Source organism: Humulus lupulus, chromosome 6 (genome assembly GCF_963169125.1).
Source record: "Humulus lupulus chromosome 6, drHumLupu1.1, whole genome shotgun sequence".
Lineage (NCBI taxonomy): Eukaryota > Viridiplantae > Streptophyta > Magnoliopsida > Rosales > Cannabaceae > Humulus > Humulus lupulus.
The window spans coordinates 129353624-129360781 of record NC_084798.1 but is presented as its reverse complement, the minus strand read 5'-3'; the positions used below and the strand labels follow the sequence as shown (position 1 = coordinate 129360781).

The following is a 7158-nucleotide window of genomic DNA, read 5'->3' as shown; positions in this document are numbered from 1 at the left end:
GCTTGAACTTGAGCATGATCCATTGGGGTGTTATTATTCATACAGATAGGGCACTGATCGACAGAATGAGCACCACCACACATTTCACACCTCACTGCCATCTGAACCGCATTAGCAGATACACTGCTCTGTTGTAACTGCTTTGTCAAAGAGGCTACTTGCGCTGTTAGAACAGTGATTGCATCCAGCTCATGCACCCCAGCTACCTTTCTAACTCCTGATGATCTTTCCTCAGACCACTGATGATTGTTTGTGGCCATGTACTCTAGCAGCTCATAAGCACCAGTTGCACTCTTGCTCATAAAAGTACCACCTGCTGCAGCTTCAATAATGGTTCTGGTTGTAGGACATAAACCATTGTAGAAATTCTGTACTAGCATCCACTGTTCAATGCCATGATGAGGACATCTTCTCAGGAGTTCCTTAAACCGTTCCCAAGCTTCATACAGTGACTCTCTGTCATTCTGGCAAAAGTTATTGATCTCTCCCCTCAATTTAGCAGCTTTGGATGGAGGGAAGAATTTAGACAAAAATTTCTGAGCTAGATCTTGCCAGGTGACAATAGAATTTGGTTGCAGCGAGTTTAGCCAACTTTTGGCTCTGTCCCTCAGACAAAATGGGAAAAGCCTCAGCTTAATTGCATCGTCACTCACCCAATTATATCTGAAGGTTCCACACAACTCCAGAAAATTGGACAAATGGGTGTGAGGATCTTCAGAAGGTAACCCATTGAATTGCACAAAGGACTGCACCATTTGTAGAATAGCAGTCTTGATTTCAAAGTTGTTGGCCTCTACAGCTGGTGGGCGTATACTATTTTGTACTCCCGTCAGAGTGGGCAGTACATAATCCCTCAGGCTCCTCTCAGCATTGTTCTGAGCCTGACCCCCTTGTACAATTCCAGGAATTAGAACATTCCTGCCATCCCCTTCATTCTGTGCCATCTTCACAGATTTCTGGGCCTCCCTCTTGTTCTTTCTGACTTGCTTGCAAGACTTTTCAATCTCAGGATTCAGAGGAACAAGTGTGTCTTTTCCTCTTCTGCCACGCATATACCAAAATTTCACCTGAGATAGACAAATTAAGCAACTAAACAGATTAGAAACAAGAGAAATTAAAATCAAATTAGAATAAAAATTAATTAGACTCATATTGATAATTATTTTCAGTCCCCGGCAACGGCGCCAAAAACTTGTTGCGATATTTTTTTTTTTTTGCTATGCAAGTGCACACAGTCGCAATTCGTAATAAAATGGTAAAACCAAGTATCGTCCTCAAGGACTGATTTATCAATTACCAGTCAATTAATTTCTTGTTCTATTTGATGAATTGAAATTCTTGATTTTTTTGTAAGTGCAGCAAGAGAAACTATAAAGTGCTGAAACAATAATTGAAAATTGAATGGAATAACAACTAATAGAAAAACTTTTAATTTAATCACTGAGAAACAATTAGGATATTCAATCTCATCAACTATCCTCCCTATTATTCCCTAATGCAAAGTGTGAATTCTTCTTCTTTTTACCTAATTCAATTAACAAGTTGATACAGCAGCCTATAATCATACTATGAATTATAAACTAAACCCAGGTGACAATTTCCTATATTTCTATGGTAAATTGAACCACAAAGGTAGCATTAATCTCGACAACTTGATAACAATTACACAATTAATTCAGATACTTTCGTTCTAAATTAGAATTATGTCCAATATAACCACAGCAGAATTAAATCTCACTTCTCAAATTTTGACTTAAAAACATATGTATATGACTAAAGATGGCCAATCAATAATCAATCTATAAAAAACAGGTTATATGGAATTGAAGAGGATTGAAGAAGAAGAATATTAAAATTGCATTAGTTCATAACAGGGATTCAAGTGATTCAATTAAACATCCTAAACAGAAAATTAGTTCATAGTCATAATGTTAATCACAACAAAAATTAAAGATAACATCAGGAAGAAGAAGAAAAACATGTAGAAAATACTCTAAGCCTGAGCCTTCAAAACCAGCACTTCTCCCTCTTCCGTACGTCTCAGTTTTCTCCTCTATTTCGCCAAAATAAAACCTAGGACTTCAAATTTTAAAGAGGCGGGCCGCGGCTCTACATACACTATGCCGCGGCCCGTGTCCAATTTCTTGGGCAAAAGGCCTTCTCCATGCCGCGGCATTAATCAGCCATGCCTCGGCCCGCGTCGACGAGTTCTGGGCAAAATGCCCATCTATGCCGCAGCCCGAGGATTTCCTTAAAAACAAAGGTTCTGTTTCCCACCTAGCCGCGGCTCCACTTTGCTCATGCCGTGGCTCTTAAGGGATTTCTCAATTCTTCAAGTTTTCATCCCAAAAATTCACCAACACTACCAAATTATGTTGAGAACCATTCTTTATTGAAATATGATGAAAAACTTGGTTATTTCTTCCCTTTCTTTGGCATTTTCTTCCACGTGCTCAATTCTTCCTGATATTCACAAAGACAGACAAACAAAGCATAAATCCGCACTAAATGAAAGAAAAACGAAATAAAAGACTACTAAAAACAACACCAAAACATCATAAAAACTAGACTCAACAACGGGCTGTAAGTTTTTCAAATGAAAGTAACTGGATGGGGAGCCAGCGTAGAGGCAAATCTGAGAGTGACCTGAGGAATCATCTTAATTCAGCGCAAAGTCCTCGGTTCGATCCACATCCCAACCTGTGTGATAATCTGAATTCACAAAGGAGGTATCTAGCTCACAATGATGATATCATTTATACTCGACACAAGGGAGGTTCGTCTATCATACATGATAATGGGAATGTCCCACCTAACCAAGCTCAAACTTAGATGGACAACAACCCGTCAAACACATACAATAGTATGGGAGTTGGTGAACATCCCCCAGCTAATCCAAAGACCAAAGACCCTTCCCTTGAATGACTAACCTTGATGGAGGAGCAGATAAAGAAGCTTTTATCTGGAAAAGGGATTGATGATTGTGACTCTGATGAGGAGCTTGAACCTTTCACTCTGAACATTGCAGCAGCTGCATATCCTATTGGCTTCAAAATGTTGAACATGCCATCATTTGAAAGAAACACAGAGCCATCCGACCAATTCAGGATGTTCAATACATTAATAATGGCCCACAATGTCGGATTTGACCTATCGTGTATTCTGTTCCCCATGACTCTGATCGGGCCTGCCAAAGAGTGGTTCAAGAAGTACAAAATACATTCAATAAGATCTTGGAAGAAGTTGTCTTCCGACTTCACGAGAGCGTTCCAAGCTTCAAAGGCAAGTCGCGTTGAGGCCTGATGATTCATTAATAGCATATCTGAGTAGATTCTCCATCATTAAAGGACAACCTAGAGACACTGAAGATAGCTCCAAGCTCATGGCGATGTGAACAGAAATCCTGGTGGGAGGCGATCTATGGCAGGAGCACCAGCGAAAAGGGGATAAAAATGTAGATGAGTTCTTGGCCCGAGCTCAGGAGTGGATAAACCTGGAAGAGGCACAATCTGCTGTCACAGGAACCAGCCAGGCCCATATTTAGCTTGCTGGAGCGGTGACAGGTGTTGTAGCTACGGCTCAACCTGTTACCGAGAATAACCAAGCGAGAAACAAAAAGAGGAAAGGGAATGGTGAGGACGACCAGAACCACACAAAGAAGAATAAGTTCAGGGAAAAATTCAAGCTCGTTTATGCCACCTACATTGACCTAATAGATACACAGGAACATATCTTCCTGGAAAACTCTAATTTCCATCCGTGGAAGAAAGGAGAACCTTTAAGGCATCAGAGGGCGAAGAGAGATCCCTCAAAGTTTTGCCAATACCTCAATGACATCGGTCATAATACCGATGATTTTTTATAGCTAATGGATGAGATAGAGACTCTCATTCGGGCTGGACCTTAGCCAAGTACGCTCAAATTCGAGTTGCTCCCAATCAATCTGCCCAATAAAATTCTCGTCTAGCTCTGAAACTCAGAAAGGTCACCTGAGGAATCAGGTGGATCAAATGAATCAGAACCACGTCGACCCTCCCCCAATAGTAGGAGGAGATATAACTACTATTGTCGAAGGACCTCATTTGGCAGGCACGAGCAATGGGGCCCGAAAGAGGTATATACAGGAGCTGAAAACTCATAATGGTGTGGAATCTATCCTTGAACATCGGTTATCAAAACAACAGCAGTTGTAAAAACAACCAATCATTTTCAAGAAGGAGGACGCTAGCCACATTCAATTCCCACATAATGACCTGTTGGTGGTAACCATGCAGCTCGCTAATCGAATGGTACAGAGGATATTGGTAGATAATGGAAGTTCAGTAAATGTGATTTTCAGATTCACCCTAGAAAATATGGGGTTATCTGTGACCAATCTAAAGGCGACCTTAATGATGCTATATGGATTTTCACGTTATTGGACGGTGGCCATAGGGACAATCGGATTGGTGGTTACACTAGGGGATGATACACATACTATTACTAAAATACTTGAGTTTGTTGTAATCGATTTTCCGACCACGTATAACATGATTCTAGGATGATCCACGCTGAGTGTTTTTGAAGCCATCACCTCGATCCGACATCTAGCAATTAAGTTCCCCTCAGCCTCGGGGATATGCACAGAAAGTGGAGACCAGCTCACTGCCTGAGAATGCTACAGCATAGTCATGAAGAGAAAGTCATAACCCAGGAAGTAAGTAATGGTCATAGATGAAGGAGGTGAGGAGACCCAGGTAATGGAAGTTACCCATGGGACGGAAGAACCTCGAGAAGGGGATAACGAGTTCACCTAATAGGATGGCATTGATCCGCGAATACACAAAGATAGATCTGAGGTCAAAGCAGTGGAAGAGCTCAAGGAAATAAATATCGACCCAAAAACACCTTCAAGAGTCATAAAAGTTTGGAAAAATCTTGGAGCTGAAAGGAAGAAGAAGTTGGTCGAATTCCTGAGGAAGAACAAGGATGTCTTTGCCGGGTCGCATGAATATATAGTGGTAATTAGTCCTTATAATAATGCATACTTTGAACTTGGACAAGAACGTGCCTGCAAAGTCCCAAAAACAAAGGCTCTTGGGGAAGGTATGGTCAGAAGCATTGGAAGAGTAAGTAGCTCGCCTACTTAAATGTAAATTTATCAGAGAATAAAAATACCCGATTTAGGTTGCCAACCCCATTCTAGTCCGAAATCCAAACGGAAAGTGGAGAAGTTGCATTGATTTTTCTAATTTCAACAAAGCTTGTGCTAAGGACTGTGTCCCATTACCAAGAATTGATCAGTTGGTAGACACCACAACCGGTCACGAGCTCATGTCTTTCATGGACGTGTATTCTAGATATAACCAGATCGCAATGAACCCTGTAAAACAAGAGCATACTAGCTTCATGAATGAGCATAATGTATACTTCTACAAAGTTATGCCATTCGAGCTGAAGAATGCCTATGCTACATACCAACGATTAGTCAGCAAAATGTTCGCTAACCAGATTGGGAGAAACATGGAGGTGTATGTCGATGATATGCTTGTTAAATCAAAGATTTCCATTAACCACGTATCCGACCCGAAAGAATGTTTTGGCATACTAAGGAAATATGACATGAAGTGGAATCCTTAGAAGTCCACTATCGGAGTTTCGTCGGTAAAGTTTCCGGGGTTTATAGCCAACACAAAGGGAATAGAGGCGAATTCAGAGAAAATAAGGTCGTTGTTGGAAATGCCTTCTCCTAGGTCGTGTAAAGAAGTACAAAGTTTAACTGAAAAGGTGGTGACCTTAAACTGCTTCGTTTCAAAATCCACTGACAAGTGTCTCCCGTTTTACAACTTGCTCAGAGGAAACAAGAAGTTCGAATGGACCGAAGAATGCGACCAGGGATTTCGCAACTTGAAAGTACATCTGGCTTAACCCCCCGTACTATCAAAACCGACATCAAGGGAATGTCAGTTTCTATATATCTGGTTGTGATGGAAAATGCGATCAGTGCTGTGTTAGTTCGAGAAGAGAATTGGGCAGAGAAACTCGTGTACTATGTAAGTAAAAGACTTCTCAGAGATGAGTCCCGGTATCCATTGATAGAAAAGCTCGCATTCTATCTTATTTTGGCTTCAAGGAAGCTCAGACCATATTTCCAGTCCTATTCTATCCACGTCTTAACCGACCAACCTTTAAGGTAGGTTTTGCAAAAACCTGAAACGTTGGGACATTTACTAAAATGGTCCATCAAACTTCGCATGTTCAAAATATTATATATGCTAGGGACAACAATCAAGAGTCAACCCATCACTGATTTTGTGGCCGAGTGCACAGATTTTCAGGATGAGCCGATAAGAGAACCGGTGCAGGAGTTGTGGAAAATCTTCATTGATGGATCCTCTAATGAAAATGGATCAGGAGATTAGATAATTTTAATCTCACCTGATGGGCATAGATTCCATACAGCCCTTCGGTTTGGATTTGAAGCATCAAAAAGCGAAGCCGAATATGAGGCCTTATTGGCAGGGCTAAGGGTGGAAAAAGAGCTACAAGAAAACGAGATCCAATGTTATAGTGATTCTCAGCTCGTAGTCAATTAGATATTGGGAGAATACCAAGCTCACGGTATCAATATGGCAGCCTACTTAGCCAAGGTTAAGGGCGAGTTGTCTGAGTTCAAGTTTAGCTCCGTTGAACAAGTACCCCACGAGCAGAATTCCAATGTTGATGCTCTGGTCCCACTTGCTACAACCAAAGAGGCAGATATAGTGAATGTAGTTCTGGTGGAATTCTTGGAAAGCTCGAGTATAATAGCAAAAATGGTTGAGGTCAATTGTGACCCGAGTACCCCACGACATAAAATGGACCTCAATGACCCCCATAAAGGAGTATCTTGCAACTGGAAAATTACCCGATGATCGAAAGGGCGCAAGAAAGTTGTTGTATCAAGCTTTGCGATATGTTATGGTTGAAGGGATTATATATCGACGAGGGCATTTGCTACCTCTCCTACAGTGTTCTGCCCGAGGAAGTGCAGACTATCTTGCAAGAATTACACGAAGGCTTTTATGGAGACCATGCTGGGGGAAAAACTTGGCTCTGAAGGTACTGAGACAGGGAAATTTTTGGCCCACGCTAACAAAGGACTTGATCTCGTATGCACAGAAATGTGACAAATGCCAA

The 7158-nt window shown here is 41.2% G+C and overlaps 1 non-coding gene across 1 annotated transcript; it reads left to right on the top strand.

Annotated features, from left to right (window-relative positions):
* The first annotated feature begins 390 nt into the window (after nucleotides 1–390).
* On the top strand, nucleotides 391–497 carry LOC133787492 (small nucleolar RNA R71). The gene has a single exon (XR_009872511.1). It is a non-coding gene; the product is annotated as a small nucleolar RNA R71 (small nucleolar RNA).
* The last annotated feature ends 6661 nt before the right edge of the window (nucleotides 498–7158 follow it).